At 36.9% G+C, this 19,529-nt stretch overlaps 1 protein-coding gene across 8 annotated transcripts in view; it reads right to left on the bottom strand.

Moving 5' to 3' along the window:
• Positions 1 to 16,607, bottom strand: part of TBC1D5 (TBC1 domain family member 5) — a 336,845-nt gene extending 320,238 nt beyond the window's left edge. For 6 of the 8 annotated variants that reach the window (XM_081343522.1, XM_081343519.1, XM_081343516.1 and 3 more), the window contains exon 1: positions 16,420 to 16,607. The gene's annotated coding sequence lies outside the window, so the exon portion shown is untranslated. Of the gene's footprint in view, positions 1 to 16,155; positions 16,255 to 16,419 lie in introns of those variants that run through there. The other 2 variants (XM_081343521.1, XM_081343517.1) reach the window with 2 other exon arrangements.
• Positions 16,608 to 19,529: the final 2,922 nt, after the last annotated feature.

Below are 19,529 nucleotides of genomic sequence, written 5' to 3'. Positions count from 1 at the left end.
GCACTACAAGAGTGATGTTTTAGTAATATATGACATCTGCCTCCAAACATATTTCATTAATAGAGACCTGTTTTAAAGGTTTCATATAGTAACATAAAAGGCAAGGAAAGGTGTCAGTGTCAATTCAATACTTACCTGGTTGGGAATACGTCTATTTTAAATGGAATTTTGCTTATTTGTTTATATAGCAAAATTAATGACACTCAAATTAGCTTATCCCTTTTGAAGCATTATACAAGATGATTCCTTGGTCTATTCCTTTGATTTAGTACACCTTTTAAGATTATTTATTAATGTTTGGATATCTCATCCATCATTCATTACTATTGATGTTGTAAATTAGAATGGAACAAAACATTGGACTATCACTTTTTCCATATTCATCAATAAAACTTAATCACCATCTCTGGCACATAATGAAAGAAGAAAGTTAGTTCTAGTTGTCAGTAAAAAAAGCTATGTCCATGCAAACATCTTTAGGTAATTTTCAATATCTAGCAAAAAAAATTCCTTCTTTTTCTTTCATCAACCAAATAAAATTTTATTGTCCAAATAAAGAGAAAGGAACAAATCGGAGCAGATTTTGGGCCACACAAGAAATGAGACAAAGGAAATAAAAGGGGAAATTGAAGTCATTTTTGAGTCCATTTTCATTAGAAATGTAACTAGTGACCAGGATGCTTGGCTGCCCATGATAACTACAGGAAAAAAAGCACTGAAAAGATTATTAACTAAAGGAAGTAATTTGAGTGAAAATGAAGATTAAGGGATAGTCACCACTAAATAAGTGCTATTGATTTCAGTTTAGCAATATTGGTTATTTGATAATAGATTCAAAAAATGAATATGTCAATACAAAAGTAGAAAAATGTTTAAAACTTAGGGACAAAATATTATCATGAAACCATGTATTTACAGATAGTCCTCAGCTAATGTGTCAGGACCTATATATTAAGGGGGACACTTTTCTATTTCTTTTATTCCATTACTCTGGGTTGTGTCATACTCCTGAAAGGGAGGGGGAAGACCCTGGGGGATGTCTCTTGTTTCCCTCTATCGCTACAATATATGCCTTCTGCTGTTTCTGCATATTCACTCTTTGAACTGTCTCTCCCTTGAAGTTACCTTGGGGTGAGAAAGGAATGTGCCTCCGGGCCGGCTGGCTTATCTCCTGTTTCAGAAGGGTAGGTGTGAAGACCCAACAACCTTGCTGCAAGCCTGGGAAAGAACGGTGTTATCAGCTCCTTTCCCACAATGGACTCAACACCTGAGGATTGGCTGGTTCAAACTGACTGAACAATTGGGGTGGGGTTTGCTTGGGACTCTTTTAACCTATTGATCTGAGCAGGAAACCCTCAGATCCTGCCTATTATGCCTGCTATCAACTTCTTTTAATAAAAGTTCCTTTGGAAGAAACTGCTTCCATGAGTTCTGCTTTCTTGGGATGAGGTATTGAAGAGGGCCCTGATAATTATGCTTGGAATTTTGATCTTAAGGTGTTGCAATTCTTAAGGTGACCTCTCCAGAGTAGCACAGTATATTCCAGGAGCACTGAATAGCCAAGACTCAAGCACAACTAGTTTTGGGTGCTCAGCTAGGACCTTGCTTGTCTCTTACTCCTCTGGAAAGGATGCAGTCCATGTTTCTAAGAACTACATTTCAGTTAGCTCATTGTGTTCCAAATGTAATACTAAACAGGGAGGCAGGATTAGCTAAAGTAGATATAGGTGCATGGACTTACATTACAGCACATTGGTTACAATTACTTTTCCCCCTGCCTCAAAGTTTTGAGTTCTTTCCTTATAGAGGAAAATTTTGAATCAGTAAGGTTCAGGATCATCTCACAAAAACTTCAGTATCTTGGCTTCTCCAGGGAAATGCTCCTAATGATGGAATAAGTGTGCACTTAGTGCATTTAAACAATGTATCAAAGACCTGGAAGCCCAGCAAGGTCAGCCTGCTCTTCCTAATACCGTTTTTTTGAGCAAACTCTTCTTTTCAAAGCAGCAAGATACTTATTTCATCTTACTGTTCCCAGCTCTGAAGGGCACTAACTTTAGCATGATGCAATCCACTTTTAATGCAAATAATCAGCATTAAAAATAATAAAAAGACAATATATTACAATTAGTAGTGGATTGTCAATGGGCAAAGTCTGCCTAATTTAGCAAACAATATAACAAATTTTCGCTACATTCAAAAAGAAACTACATTGTATTGATCTGATAACAATTGTACTTTAAAAATATTGGTATTTTCTCGGTGTTTTGTAAGATGTTATGAAGATCCAAGCTTTCTTTCTCAACTCAGCACAACGGTTCCCCTTTCCTCTGTTCACTAACTTTCTACCTTCTGAAATATTGCATTTGCTAGCTTTCCAATCAGAAAGCTGGGAAATGAAATCTTTCTGAACAGTAGAAATGCTGGGAAAAACCTTGTTACGCTTTATAAAGATTATATTTGCTAGCTTTCCAGTCAGAAAGCTAATGAACACAATGTTTCTTCTGAACAGTGATAAGAGTTTTTTTCCTAGTCTTCACAAGAATTCTATCTCTTACGCCGTTTCTAAAGGCAAGCAAGGCTGGAAAGAGCATTTCCATGATTCAAAAACAAGTCTGCTAGCTATGAAAGCTAGTATATATGTTGTTTCTGAATAACAGAAAGGCTGAAGAGAAGCTTGGATCTGTGGAATGCAAGCTTCTTTTCCAGTGCTGCAATTCTCCCCCCCCTCTCCCAATGCACAAATTAAGTCCAACACTGGGCTGGATAAAAGTAGCATCCCAAAGATCTGTTTCTTCAGCTCCACACATTAGTTCTCCCCCCTGGTGCATGGAGGAGAGGAAAAATACTTCTGGGAAAACTGGCAGAGAAAATTGCAAATGATGATCACATGATGGAATAGAATTGAATGGAATTCAACATGGGCTGGACTTAGATCTCTTATGTGTGCAGAGGAATTCATGACTGATGACACATTTGACCCCTCCCTTGGGCTCAGCCTGGTCATCGCCTACACGTTCCTATAAACCATCACAGAAAACTAATGTACGGTTTGAAATATTAGAAATATGAAAGCTGGCTGAAATCATGATAAGTTAAGGAAATATGCTTGCTACCTAATTTATGAATATATTCAGCATCTGTCTGTTGGAAACTGTTAATTTGGACTTATAAGATGAATATTTTCTATTATCTCTACATAACTTTCTAATAAAAATTGTCTAGCTAGACAAATAACCAAAAGGCAAACATTAGGGAAAAGTCACCAAGAATTTGCTTTGGTGATGGAGTTATCTTAGTATCACTGAAATGCAAACCTCTACTTTATAAAATATTAATACAGGTTGTCCTTGACTTATATCTGGTCACTTAACCATTTGAAATTATGAAAGACTCTGAAAGAATATTTATGACCCATCCTTAAAATTACATCTGCTGCACATCTACCTTCTTAGTCACATAATTGCATTTTGGGTAGCAGGCAATCTGTTTCCACTTACAGTTGGTTTCCAACTTATCTACCACCAATTTGCTTGGACTATTAGTAGTTCAGATTCTTGTAGATAGCTAAATCTAGCAATAAACTTTTACATATATTTGAACTGCCTGTCTCTTCTGATTTTCCTAGCACTTGAAAACACGCAATGAATATATCATATTCTCATGGTTATTTTGTCTGAATACATACAGAAATGCAAACTAGTTAAAGTCATAACTCCATAGGACTTTAATTATTATGAATAAAACATGAATTATATTCCTTAATCTACATGCCATGGATTCATGTTCAGTCTTGAGATTATCTCATGTTTAGTGATAGGTCTGAAAATATGTTTTCTGTATTAATTGTGGCTACTTTAATAAAATATGTGGCCTGCCTTTATGGACAAGAAGACTAAAGAGAAATTTCATGATTATGAAAAATTATACACTGCAACTAATTTAGGAATATGTATTCATTTACAGTTCTTTATATTCCACGTTTCAGGATAATAGTCTATAAAAAAAGTAACTGATAAGCAATAGAATTATAAATAAAAATGCTATTTTACAATATATAAACAAAAATAGGAACCCATTCCCAGGGTACCAATACTATCTGCTATATCATACAGTAGGAGTAGGAGAGCAGGAGTAGGAGAGTAAAGCTAAGCAGACTTTCCTTAAGTTTGTCATATGTCTGATATTGAGCAAAATCCTTAGGCAATTAACAAATCTGAAAAAGCATAAAATTATCTTACTGGAAACCTGAACTGTTTCAGAACACATCATCATGCACTGTGATGGGCGCCTCTAGATTTGCCTAGGTAACAGCTCTATTGTGCAAGCTGCACTGGCTTCCAATTTCTTTCTGTATGCAATTTAAGGTGCTCATCATCAACTCTGTAAGTCACAGGACTAGGTTATGCGCAGGACTGCTTTTACCTAAGGACATCTCCCTAAGGATGTCTTACCAAGTTAAGATAGAATGGGCATGCTCCAAGTGCTTTCCTTTAAACATTCCCATCTTATTGCAAGTAGGAAGTGTGTTTTTTCCATGGTTGCCCCTACCCTTTGGAATACCCATCCCCCTGAAGTTCAACACGTCTCTACCTTCCTAATCTTCAGTACAGCTTTAGAGATCTGGCTTTCCTCCAAGCAGTAGGATAAAAGGAGGCAACAGCACACTGGAAACGTGACTTAGCACCAGTGTTTTGTTTTAATGCAATTGGTTTTAATATTTTGCATATAGTTTTTATGTTATTTTAATTTTTGACTAAGAGCTGCCCAGAGTTTTATATATTATACATATAATATATATTTAATATTCTTTCCCCATCGGTCCCTAAAACATCTAAACTCATCATGGTATCAAGTAATGAATTAATCTTTAATTTTCTGATTTAATACAATACCTATTCCTTGAACGTTGCTAAAATGTAACAAGAACTTACAACACCTACTTGGTTTCCACTTGGAAGTTTTGAGAATGAAAAACCTGATGTTTTTGAACTATAATTATCAAAATGTCTAAGAAATGGTCAAGCTTGCTGGAGCTTCTGAAAGTTACAGAATGAAACACATGGGGAGCAATAGGTCATGCCTGTTCTAAGGGGTCATTCCAGCATACTACACAGCCCTGAGCACAGCTTTCTGAACTAACAACCACTAGAAATGTTGGATTTCAAATTTCATTGCTAAGAAGTTAAAGTTAAATGTATCTGATGGCCAGTGGATTAAGGAAAGCTGCCTAAAGTGAAACCAAACAAAAACAATTAACATGTACATCTGTTTCCAAAATGTAGTAGACTTTATATGAACTTACAAGAAATGTACGATTTGTCAGATTTTCTAACAGTGCCCAAGCATAGCAATTGTGGAGATGTATGTATGTAATGCATATTATGCATATATTATGCATTAAGTAATTCAATCAATATTAATTTATGGGGAAAGTGATATATATTTTATTTATACAAACACACCCCAACACACACACACAAAATATATATCTTCCATCCTCCCCATAAATTTATATTGATTGAAATGACAAATGATTTGTTAATTCAACATCCTATTTAAAAGGCAACTGTCCACTGCTGAAGTCAGCAGACGTATCATTCACACCTCTAAGACTGAAAACATACCAATTTGCTTTCCTGGAATGAATATCAAGCAGTCTGAAACACACAACTTCAGATTTGACTTCATGAAATAAGTGCTTACTCAGCAAGCATCCCAAAGGTAATGCATTACTCTACTTAAATGTACTAGCACTTTATTATCCATTTTGCATAGGAGTAACAAGTATATTGTTTGACAAACAAGGAAAACTTATGTTCAATCCAAAGATATTCTGTCTGACCTCTGTCAGATAAATTAATAATTTCTTCAGTGAGTAAAAACAAAACCAAGTAACACTGGTGGATGTATTCTTACACTGTAGACAGCACATGACAAAATGAAAGATGAAGATGCAATAGAAAGATGAATGATAATGTGCTAAAATAAGAAATGTGCACAACAAAGTAACTTTTATTTGGCTGAAACAGACCAAAAGAATGGCCATCTTTTGGTACCAGAATGGCCATCTAATCTCATAAAATGTGATGTCAAAATAATGATTCTGATTTACATCTAAATTTTATTTTCCTCAGGAAATTTTTTCACATATATTCTTTATAAATATTTGCATGCATATGCATAACACACATACAACAAATATACTATATATTATGAACTTGTAGCATTCAAAGGACAATTTACAATAAAGAATATTTTGTCATCCTAATGCAGGAATGCTAGTTTCATATGTGAAAATTTTAATTATGCAACAAATTATCTCTGACTCTGAAGTATATTTTTAAATGTACACAGAATTGTGTAGAAATATTTCTAGACAGAATTGCATTGAAAGCCCTTAGAGCTAATTAGAATAGTGCTTTTTTTACATCTGATTACAGCACAAAAATATTAGCTCCTTTTTGAACTCAAAATGTTTTTATCATTAAAGGAATACTGTTTCCTCCACTTTATTGGAAGGCAAAATTGTAACAGTTGTTTGCATATTATTTTTGAAAGTATATTTAATTTCTTAGGCTAAAATTCTAAAATTTAGTTTTTAATAACACTTTTTATATTTAAATAGTAAAGATTTTAAAATCTGAATGTGCCATGTACATTCTTTGCATAATTGTTTACAGCAAGGGTCCCTACCCCCAGGCCACAGCCTTTTGGGAACCAGGCTGCATAAGTGGCAGAATGAAGTGCATGAGAACGTGAAGCTTCATTTGCACAAGCGCAGGTGTACGAACAAAACCATCCCCTCTCCCCACCACAGCTGCCAGTCCACAGAGTCTGAAAGTTTGAGGCCCGATGGTTTACAGCAGACATGTCAAACACAAGGCCTGGGGGCCGGATCCAGCCCGTGAAGTGGTTTCATGTGGCCCACGAAGCCATCCTGGAAACAGTGAGGGAACAGCCCCCACTGCCTTGGCCCTGGCCCAGAGATCCTCCTTCTGCCAGAGACCCTCAGATCTGTCCCACTCCTGCCCAGGCCCCCATAGGCACCCTTGATGCGAATGATGTAGAGCTGGCCATGCCCACCCAGTAGGCCATACGCACTCTAGCCACGCCCACCCAGGCCACGCCCACCCTGGCCATACCCACCCAGCCCCCTGAGGGCAACCGCAATGCTGATGCGGCCCTCAATGAAATTGAGTTCGACACCCCTGGTTTACAGCATATATTTATAGACTGACAATATAGTAGGAGATTGAAGAGCAGAGTACATAGCTTTACAGAAAAAATGGCTTTCAGATACACAGATCAGATAGATTCAAATGGAAAGAAAATAAAACACGTGATATAATCTCTGAAATTTCTATAGCCATTGACAAAAGAGACAATTGACATAGAATAAATATTGTGCATCCCTGGGACAGCAGAATTTTGAATTCAATTCATTTTCTTCATTACTCACAGCCAATATTTGTGATGCTATCTGAACAAAACTTTAGCAGCTCCTTTTACTTGTCATGTCCTTAAAACATTAAAATCACTTAAAAATTTTCTAGAGAGACTTAAGATTTTTTGGACTGAATAAGTGAATTCGTTTTCTACCAAGTAGAGACAAAATCTGCAGGGTAATATAGGAAAAATCTTTAATACAATAATTTGGATAGTTTTAAAATTCAGCAGTCTTACCTTCCATTTCTATTATACTGGAATAGATTAGCTATTTCTTCTCTGCAAAATATGGACATTCTTGTCACATAATACAGGGAGTCCTTGACCAAAGTTGGGACCAGAATTTCCACTGCTAAGCAAGGCAGTTATTAAGTGGCCCAATTTTACGACCTTTGTTGCCATGTTGTTAAATGAATCACTGCAGTTATGAAATGAAACATGCGGTCATTAAAATAATCTGTTTCTCCCACTGACTTTGCTTGCCAGAAGTGGCTGGGAAGGCTGCAAATATTGATCACATGACCCCAGGATACTGCAACTATTGTAAATACTTGCTGGTTGCCAAGCATCTGAATTGTGTTCCTATGACTGTGGGTATGCTGCAAGTCATTAAGTGCAAGGACCAGTCATATTTTTCAGTGTCATTGTAACTTCAAACACTCATGTAAGTAAAGGATAAACAACAATGTGCATTAATCATAAAAAACCCTCATTGTGAAACTGGTCACTGAAGAGGTTTGGCAAAAATGGGAAGTCAGAGTTTATACCATGCAACTGCTTTTTACAGGAAGAATGCTTCAACACGCACATTCTCCTTGCATCAAGATATCCAACTTTTCTTCTGTACTGCTTTGTTATTAGAAAGTATTATTGTATGTGGATTTATACTGAGAAAGTATTACTTCATGTTGGTTTATGATAGTTACATACCTGGAACCTAAGTTATGCATTCCTTATTTATATTGTTATACAAATTGTGCAATACAAGATTCTAGAGGATTATTACGTTTCTTTGTAAAAATATAAAAAATAGTTGTTCCAGTGATAAACTTAGAATTTACACTAACAGTATCGAAATAGTAGATACTGTCTTTTAATGTATCAACAATGAAAGAATTAGCAAACAAAAAATACTGCAATTGAGTCAGTGCTTAGTAGGATAGTAATAAAAGCCTTCTAAAAATTATTCAAGATGCTTTGATATATTTACACCAAGGCAGATTTTCCATATATAACTTTATGATAGCAAATTTGAACTCCAAAAAAGCAAAATGGAAAGACTACATATACCAGATATAAAATTGTATTTGGATCCAAATTCTTTATTGGATTCAAATTAAAGCCTAGTCAAAGCTGAATATAAGATTTGTTCATATCAAGCAGGATGAAAATGTCACAATCCTCTGCAACGTAACTTTTAATAACTGAAAACGTAAATTGTGAGTACAATATTTTACATAAGCCCTTGCAGTGGGATTGCATATAGATCTAATCCATTATCTAGCATGCAGATCTAATCAAATATCACATAAAGGACATAAAAGAAGAAAACAAAAAATATCAAGCAAATAACCCATTTTAGATCAAAATTTATTATTTGGAGTTATATACCGCCCATTTCCCAAAGGAAAATAATGTATAATAATTATGAAATCTATGAAAAAATAGGTTTATCATTTAGTATAATTCGTAACTATTGAATATAATCTATTTTTGCTGGAAATTAAATTATTTTCTGCCCTTTCCATACAGCTCTAGATATCTACTACTGAAAAAAGAAATACTAGATTAGATGGTTCCTTGACCTAATCCATATAATTCACTGAGGTTTACAAAAATGTGCAGTCTAAGCAAAATTAAGTAAAGATGGAAATACTGAGAATTAGCATCAGATGTAGAATTATGTACTAAAATTTGGTTTTGAAACTACTAGAAAAGATAACTTATAAAGACAAAAAAGAAAAGAAAATGGAAGCAGAAAATACATTGATTTCTAATACTAAATTTTAGCAATATCATCAGGTTTTGTGCCCGTGATTACATTGGAATTTGGAATAAAAGACTAACTTATCTCTTTGCCAAGATAGATACAAGTACATAGATACATAGATTCAAGTTATTTTGAAATTTGTGCTATCGAATATTTTTCTGGGTATAAAGAATTTATGATTTCATAGGAATTCATATGTAAGCACCAGAAGTGAATGTTGTCCATTCATTTCTTCTTCCTTGACTTAAATGAGTCTTCATTAGTCTTTGGAAGATTAAGTATTTGGAAATCTAGCTGACCTCTCCCTGTCTTATCATCTAGAAAGTCATTCAATCAGTAGAATGGAGATGCTGATGCTATGTTAATATTGCATATTTTGAATGAAATACTACTTAAAAATCTCTGCTTCAAAACCTCTGCTTCAGTCCTTCATTTCTTATACACAATTGACTAAATTGCTGATCTATTTTTACAATTAAGAAACTTACCTTGATCTTCAATGAAAATGCATTTTCTAGTAACTTTAATTCATTATATTTAATGATTCTGGCTATCAAGAATCAGTATTCTCCAAATACCTAACTAAATATTATACAAAGAATAGGAATTATGTCTCTGCATGCTAAAGTTTGTACCTTTTTCTCCATAGCATTGACCATTTTTACTTTTCTCTTTTGAAACTACTTGTTTCTTTGTATCTTTCTTAAAGTACATTCCCCAGAACTAAAGTATCTAGATGACATCAGGGTAGTGCAGACTAAAATAAAACTATTACATTAAGTTTTAATTCATTCAACAAATATTAGAAATATAAATTAGAAAAACAGACATTTTTGCAGAACAATTCTTTAGCTGGCTTTGTCATATGAATGCAGTTTGTCCCTGAATACAACTCTGGAATAAGATTCTTTGATATGTTATCCTGCACTTATACACTCATTTTTTGGAAAGGGGGTAATACATTTTCTATCCTTTTCCTTTGCCTAAAATTAAAAGATAATATTCATTGCAGATAAAATATATTTTGCCTGCTTTATGTTTCATAAGCCTTTATTCCTAATCTTATGTTTGCAAGGTTGCCCAAATCTCCTGCTTGAGCAGAGGCCTGCCAGCAATATTTTGATTGATTGCAGGAACCACTGTTTCATTATCTCATTAATCAAAATTTTTTTAAAACACAGTGGACCCATTCAGTTCTATGGGCCTCCATCTGAAGATTCCTTCTGTTTTCCTCTTCCAAAACAAAATATAGTCTGCCAACTAATATTTGTTCTATTATGTTAACAGGCTAGTGAGTCAATTAATGAACATTTTCTAAAATAACCAATTTGGGGGAAGGGGAACTAAAAATAGCTTTCACTATTATCTCACAAGCACTTCATCTTTTTCTTTGTTCATGTTTGCTTTTTTGTTCTGTCTGAGCAACCTATGTAAAAATGTTGGCAGATGAACTATATACATTAAGCAGAGAATCTCAGAAACTGGACCAAAAGCTTTGCAAATTTGACCAGTATAGTATTACCTTCTCTTTAACTTGGGCTTCTTACAGTGCCAATTTTTCCAGTCAATCTTTTCCCTATTTAGAAACCATAGCTATTGACACTTAATATATCATTAATTTAAAATGTCTTTTTTTTAAAAAAAAAACAACCTTAGAAAGTAGTAACACCTTGTTCCAATTCAAAAACTGAGGGATGCTATTTGAATGGAACTACCAGAAAGTTCCTGCAAAGGTTCATTGGAAAGTTGGAAAAAAATCCAAGAATCTGTCTTTTCTAATTATGGAAGTTAGAAAAAACCAGGTTTCTATAAGATCCTTTGCAGTATCTGTGTACAGCATTAAAAAAAGAAAAGAGAGCTTCACTGTAATTGCTTCACTCTAGCTAATGTTCACATTATGACAGGTACAGCCTGTTTGGTGTAGAGCAGGGGTCTTCAAACTTGGCCCTTTTATGACTTGTGGACTTCAACTCCCAGAATTCCTCAGCCAGACATGCTGGCTTAGGAATTCTGGCAGTTGAAGTCCACAAGTCATAAAAAGGCCAAGTTTGAAGACCCCTGGTGTAGAGGTTAAAGTCGTGGCCTAGAAAGCAGGAGACCGTGAGTTCTAGTGTCACGGCATGAAAGCTGGCGGGGTGACTTTGGGCCAGTTACTTCCAGCTCATCTCAACCGATAGGGTTTTTATTGTGGAGAAAATAGCAGGAGGAAGGGATATTGCATATGCTTGTTGCACTGTTACTTACAAAGTAATAAAAATAAAATTAAAAAAAATCTTAAAAAATGCATAAATGAAGAAAACTAACACTTGTGAAATAATTTAAATAATTATAGGTAGTGCTCAACTTACAGCCATAATGGAGCCTACCCATCACAATTGTAACTTGTGATGAGTGTAAAGCAGGTCATAGGCCGACTGATCTGATTTTATGAACGTTTTTTGCAATGGTCATTAAGTGAATCACCATGGTCATTAAGCAAATTTCTGTGGCCATTAGCAAATGTCATAGTCACTAAGTCAACCCACTGTTCATTACAGGGCATTTTAGACAAAAACTGAAATTAAATATCATTTTTCAGGAGAAAAAAACATTGCAAATCATATCATGACAGTAGGAGGCAGCAAATATATGTGAAATAAATGTGGGCCAGTGTTGAAGGCCCAAAATGAGATCACATAACTGTATGGAGCAGCAGCTCTCAGAACTTTGGAACTGGGTCATAAATACGTGGGGGGGGGGAAGGTCTATCATAACTTCACATGGTTGCTAAGCAACTGGTGGTTAAGTCCAGGTCTACCTGGGCAGAATGTAATTGTAACAGCCAGGCCAAAGTTTAACTTTAGTGCTTCTTAAGAATACCTCAAAAATGACAGGAAGTGTTCCAATATCTCAGGGGCTGCCACAAAGAAGTGGGAGTCAAGCTATTCTCCAAAGCACCTGAAGGCAGGACAAGAAGCAATGGATGGAAACTAGTCAAGGAGAGAAGCAACCTAGAACTAAGGAGTAACTTCCTGACAATTAGAACAATTAACCAGTGGAACAACCTGCTTCCAGAAGCTGTGAATGCTCCAACACTGGAAGTTTTTAAGAAGAGACTGGACATCCATTTGTCTGAAATGGTATAGGGTTTTCTGCCTGAGCAGGGGGTTGGACTAGATGACCTCCAAGGTCCCTTCCAACTTTATTATTATTATTATTATTATTATTATTATTATTATTATTATTATTATTATTATTATTACAAAACTTTTATTCATAAAACATGAAACACACTCAACTGAACAATCAAATTGACTGGCACTAATGGTTGACACGGGCTGCTGCCAGCATCTTAGGTATCAACCAGGTATCTCCTTAAAATGTAAGATGTTCCGAGTAGTGCAGTTTTTTGTAGCTTTGCTGGAGTTATTGCAGGAAGTTGCAATTTCTTGATGTGTTTTGTAAAGTTTTTGGACACAGTTCCCAGTGCCCCGATGACAATGGGTATCACTGTTACGCGTTTCATCCATAATCACGCAGTTGTTGTCGTTATTATTATTATTAATATGGATAGTATATGAAAAAATGTTGAATTTCAATTTCAATGATATGAAATTTCAAACTATCCCAAACACTTTCACTTTTAATAGACTTATATAACTGGAAAAATCTTACAAAGAAAATTTGACTAAATTGAGACTGTTATAAATAGGAATTAAAACATTAATTTCTCTAAAGCAGTATGTATTTTTCTTATGCCTGGCATGCGATTTTAAGTTTAATTCTTAGTATCTAATTCAATGGAATATATTTGTAAGAAAATTGCTAGTACTATCAGTTAATGAAAAATTTGCTAAATATACACGATTATTAACTGAAAAATCTAATAGCAAAACAGTGTTCAATACTTAGTTGGATAAATATATGTTGGAGCAATATTTTACAGAAACAATTCATCAAAATAAATATTTGTGTTTTTTTCACAAGAGCATTTTTTCTAAAAAAAGAAAAAAATCTGGTATCTCTAGAAAGACCAGTAGGCTTTTCAATAAACATAGATTTATTTCATGAAGAAAACTTTTGGGCCATTGTCCCACCCACGGATGTGTTATGGGGAAAACAGGAGGCAGAAATAGTATGTATTCTGGCTTAAAGTATGCAAATAAAGGCAGAATATAAATTTAATAATAAACAAAAAATAAAATATGGATTTCAAATTTTTTTTGCCCACTAAAAAGTTTTTATTATTGATTTATTTATTTAGTGTATGGTAGGGATCTTCAAACTTGGCCCTTTTATGATTTGTGGACTTCAACTCCCAGAATTCCTCAGCCAGCGTGCCTGGCTGAGGAATTCTGGGAGTTGAAGTCCACAAGTCATAAAAGGGCCAAGTTTGAAGACCCCTGGTGTATGGCATATCATACATGGGCTAGCAATACATATTAACATTTCACCCTGATTAGTAAAACACAATAAAATATAAATGGTAAAAAGATCTAAGTTCAATACCAATGTCTAGGCCAAGGGTAGGCAACCTCTGCTCTTTTATGACTCATGGACTTCAACTCCCAGAATTCCTGAGTCAGCTATGCCGAGGTTGCCTACCCCTGGTCTAGGCCATAGAAGTCAAACTCGGTCACGTCAAGACGTATCATGGCGTTTTTTTTGTCTTTGAGAAGCCAGGGTGGACGTGGCCTGCTCATGACACATCTGGCCTATGGGCCACTAATTTGACACCCCTGTTCTAGGCCATCTAACCACTGAAGACCATCGATTTTCATGTAGCAACTGATTAGGATTCCCAGTAATATGCCAAATAGATTAAGTTTAAGGTTATTTATCTATATATGTTACCTCTATAAATACATCTTCCATGCCATAACCACAACAAGGATATTATACCCATCAATTATGTCCATGTTCAAGAAAAACGTTTTCTTTCTTCCTTTAGTGTCTGATTCTTGGAGACTGCCTGTTTCATTGGCAAGATTTTAGAGAAGTGATTTGCTACTGCCTTGGTCCTAGGGCCATCTGGCTTTATGCCTAAGGCTGGACTAAAACTCAAGTTTCCCAGTTTCTAGCCTGATGTTTTAACCCAGGGGTCTTCAAACTTGGCCCTTTTATGACTTGTGGACTTCAACTCCCAGAATTCTTCAGCCAACATGTCTGGCTGAGGAATTCTGGGAGTTGAAGTCCACAAGTCATAAAAGGGCCAAATTTGAAGACCCCTGTTTTAACCAATCAGGTTCTAAAAAAACTTGTGGTGTTCTAAAATGGAACGAGGGCCAAATCATAAAATACTATATCTTATTGAAAACAATGTTACAGAACCGTGTATGAATATTGCTAAGAAGTCTTAGTTCATGAAATAAAATTTGAAGTATAGCATACATATTTGGTAATAAAAATCTAACTTTTATCATTTCCTTATTTTACATAATATATAAATATACACACTCATATGTGCATATTTATATTATTCATGCAGCATTTCTAATCACATACAATGTCTTGCTTTTTTTCTAATTAAAAATGTGGTAATTTTATACAAGCTTATCATCAAAAGAAATAAAATACTGCTTTGTAATAATTATGGTTAAAGTTAGTTTAGATGTCCAAGAACCTGGATCCAATGGCATTTCTAAATCTTTTTTCATTCTATAAACCCTGTTTTTGGATATTTCCTCCATAGATTTGCTATGGATACAGACTCCCATCTCTCTTCACCTCATGTTGAAAAATATCACTGAATTACATGTCTCCAATTCTACAATGTGAAAATTTAGAGTATTGTGTTTGACAAGAAGTGCTATCCTTTTCAGGCTTATTTTCCACTTAAAATGAGAATTGTTTTAAATAAGGCAGAAGGTAAGTTTGTTCTAATTAATTTTTCTTTTGGAGAAGTGGTTTTAAATTTTGTATCTTCCTCAGTTAAAATACAGCTATGCCTTATAACCTAAGCTAACTTTATGCTAGCCAAAGTTCAATGCAGACATTTTAATTTAATACACTGGACTATTGATTTTTTCCATATTTATCAATAAATCAATCACCTTCTCTGGCATATAATGAAAGAACCAAGTTGGTTCTTGCTAGGAAACTCCACTGTTTGATAAATTTATGATTGGGTTTTATTCATCTATGTAGGCACTCTCAGAATGTGACCACATTTGGGACATATAGCCCTTCACAATGCTCTTAATCTTAAACCTCCCTGGAAGATGCCATGACTCAACAGCAACCAAATTTCGTATCTAAGACTTTTTTTTAAAAAAAAAAAGAGCTACTCGGGTTCTTCTTCTTATCTAAAAACACGCCTTTCGTTTCGTTTTTTTTAAAGGACAACATATGATGAGTAAACTGATGTAATCAAAAGGTCTGGTAAATGTGTCTGAAAGGTGCAATTTTATACCCGTTCACGTGAAAGCAAATGCCGATGAACTCCTTGGGGGTTACTTCCGAGTTCACATGGTGTGAAGAACAGAATCTGAAATTGAAAAACCTTTCGGAACACTTCGGAAGAGAGCGAAGCACAACAAGCTAGATTTAAAAGAGTGAAGGCTTGGGGGGGGGGGAGAAAGAGCAACTTCTCCTTCCTCCTAGAAACAGGGCGGTAAAACACGCCCGCCCCCGCCCCCATTAAGGAATCTTTTTCCTCTGCTTCTCGGGGGCCTCTAGAGAGCAAAAATGGTTCCCTCCAACCTTCCTGTTGTCACGAACTGAAGCAGCAAACAGACCTGCTTCTAGAAGCTGGAGCACAGGCGACGGGAGAGGGAGCGGCGCCTTGCAGGCCTCAAAATCACTTCCTTCCTCCTCGCCTTCTACGGCTGTCCCTCAGTAACAGCCGGGAATGGAGATGAGGGAGGAGCAGGGCGCCACACGAAGCCCGGGGAAACCAAAGGGTGGGGGGTGGGGGTTTTGCAGACGAAGGCAAGTCATTTGATACTGCGGGAATCGGGCGGGTCACCGAGGGAAACCGCCTGGGGCTGAGCCGACTTTACCTGCTGCTGTTGGTGCAAAGGCACTGAAGAGGGGGCATTCACCTCCCTCCTCCCCGCCTGCGTCCCTCCCTCGCTCAGAGATCCATCGACCCGCCAAAGCAAAGCGGGGCCTGGGAGAGCGAAAGGAGGGTTGCCTCCCGGCCGCCGCCGCCACCGCCTCCCGGCCGCCACCACCCCCCGCGTCGTAGCCAACGCTGCTTGCTGAGTTGAACCACCGCCCCCTTTTCTCTTGCACGCAGGCGCCCAGCTGCAGGGGAAGGCGGAAGCCGCCCACACACGCGCGCACGTACGCGCGCGCGCGGCGGTGGCGGCGACGCGTTTGCCTAGGATTTTTGTCGCTCTGCTGACGGTTTGCCAGTCTCGGTCCGGCGGTTCTGTGACTGCCGAGACCGGAGAATAGAAAAACCACCTTGAAGGAAGGAACCGGGGCACGCGCGCCGGACTCCGTATGTACGTATCTATGCACTGTTGCGAGGACCTGTTTCGCGTTCGTGCTCCATCCCCTGGCGACAAACACACCTAAAAAAAGCGTCCTTAGCTACTGTCGCTGACCAGTAATCGAAAATGAAGGCAGTTTGAAGAGCTACTACAGCACAAATACGTATCTTGTGGCTGTCTTGCCACTTCCTGCTCATTTCCGGCTCAGCAGCCGCCCGAAATGCCTTACACGGCTTATAGAAACAGAAGTGAAACAGTTTTTCACTAAAATGGACAAATGACTATGCTAGCTGACTCCATTTCTCTCCTTAATAAACCCGTTGCACTTTTGAATCTTGAGCATCATAGATCAAACTAAGGGTGCGGAGAGTTACCCATGTGCGCCGCTAGTAATGTTCAAAAATGCTATCCACCCTTGCAAATGCCGTACGAGCTATTGTTAGTGAAAGTTTGGAAAGGAATTCGCACGCTTCAGTTCAAGCTTTCAGTTTGCCTAATTCCGTTACACGATAAACTACGTGGTACAAACGTTCGTGTGATCATAACGATACGAAAAGGTTCCATACACTACAGTACTCTTCGTTGTTGGCTGAGAATAACAGATTAATTAAATATAATCTTCTGAACATAATATGTCAAATAAATACTAATATTTTTGCCACTTGCAATGTCTTATCAATGCTCTTTATTTTAAAAAGGTGGATTTTCGAGAATAATACAGTACAGTATTTTAGAACAATTTAAAAACAGTTTGCAAATTCTGCAGATATAAATATAAAGCATTTTCTTCAAAAAGAAATGGTTTTCTGTTTTTAGATTTTGCAATTGATCTTCAATCTGTAAACAGTTGTATTAGAATAAATGCTTATCTCCTCTCTGATCAACTTAACACCTTTTTATTATTTGTACTTTTCCGACAAAAATGAACTCACTTTAGAATCAAGTCTGCTGACAAGGATGTTTCACAGTAGCACATTCAAGCAACTTATTCTAATATAAGCAGACTAAAGTTTTTAGCCTTATTTCTGGTAACAACAGTTTAAAGTTGTAACTAACAGCTGAATATGCACAAGATTTCCTCAGTATCGGGAAATTTTAATTTCACTCTGCTCTGCTTCCCGAAAGAAACAGCCATTTTTGCATTTGCATAGTGTGTAACAGCATTAAGCGTACTTATGTAATTGTCTAATATTAGGATAATTATATATTAAGACAGCTGAAATATTCTTGGACCACTGTAATAAATAACTTACATTATTTAACTCAGAGTAGCTTTTAATCTTTTTTTAAAAAAAAAATAACAAAAGCAGGGAATTTGTGGCCAATATTGGACTAATTTGCATATCACTTCATCTTGTTGGTTAGAATTGATGGGGTTTAAGGTTGGCCATCCATGGGCTATAGCATTGGTATGCATGTGTGCAAACAGGTAGTCCTTGACTTATGAAGAAGTTGGATCTTCAATTTCCATCACTAAATGATGTGCTTGTAAAGCAAGATGTCCCATCACCACAGATTTGCAATCTCAACACTCCCTGTTGCAGTCATTAATAGAAATCACAGGTTTTTAAGCTACTACCCACTCCAGTCAAAACCATTCAAAGCCAACACCAAACTTAGCAAAGTATTGTACTACCTCCACTCCCTCTTACATCTTCATGCACATATCCGCCCTTTGACAGTCCTACATTCTGCCTTGTGGGGTGGCAAACGGCTGCAGAACCAAATAGCTCTTGGACTGCTTGCCATTCCAGGGGAAACCTCAGCTGCCCAAGCACCAACAAGCATTCGTTTGCTCAGCTGCCTTTTCTTCTAGTTCCCTGCACCAATCTCTTGCCTTTTGTGCCCAGCTGCTGCAGCCAAAGAAGAAGCACCTTGCTGCCTTTGCAGTCTCCTTTTTGGACCCAGCTTTTCTAGCAAACATTTCCTACATGTGGCTCCCTGAACCTATGGAAAACTGCACTGTCTTTCCAAATACTTTCCAAAGATAGCATAGCCTTTGGAAAGCTAAGTTGCCTTTGAAAACCTGTGTTGGTTTCAGAAAGCCTTTGGAAAGACAATGTAGCTTTCCAGAAGACTTCAAAAGCTTGGGGAGCCGCATCTAAGACACATGTATCAGAGAAGCTGGATCTAAAAAGGTGACAACAAAGGCAGTGAGGTTGGGCATGATGGCTGGGTGCAAAGGGTGTGTTGTGTAGTGAGTTCTTTGGAGGCATTAAGCGAGACAAGAGGTTGCAAACAGGGACATTGCTTTATTGAGGCAAACAGGAACAGAACTGAAACAGGCTTCTGCGTAGCTACTTATATGGTTGGCCACTAGGCGATGGCCAATAGGTTTAAAGGAACCCATTCCCACCCCAAATTATCCAATGATCCTCTTGGAGACAGCAACTCTGGCTTAGTCACTGACCATTACACAGACACCAATTGAGCAACCTTAAACAGCATTCAAACAACATGTGAACAGTTCAACTAAAATCCCAATACATTACACCCCTTCCCCCTAGAATGTACATACATTATTTAAGAACATAATCTTGTAAATATTGTGGTAGTCTCAGCGACCTTTCTGAATGCCTGGGGGATCCAGGCAACTTCTGGTCTACCACCTTGCCCACTGATGACCTATAAAGCCCTGAATGGCTTGGGTCCGGGATATTTGAGGGAACACC

This window comes from Vipera berus (genome assembly GCF_964194415.1).
Source record: "Vipera berus genome assembly, chromosome: Z".
NCBI classification, from domain to species: Eukaryota; Metazoa; Chordata; class Lepidosauria; order Squamata; family Viperidae; genus Vipera; species Vipera berus.
The sequence above is the reverse complement of the archived record's forward strand: the minus strand, read 5'-3'. Positions and strand labels throughout refer to the sequence as shown.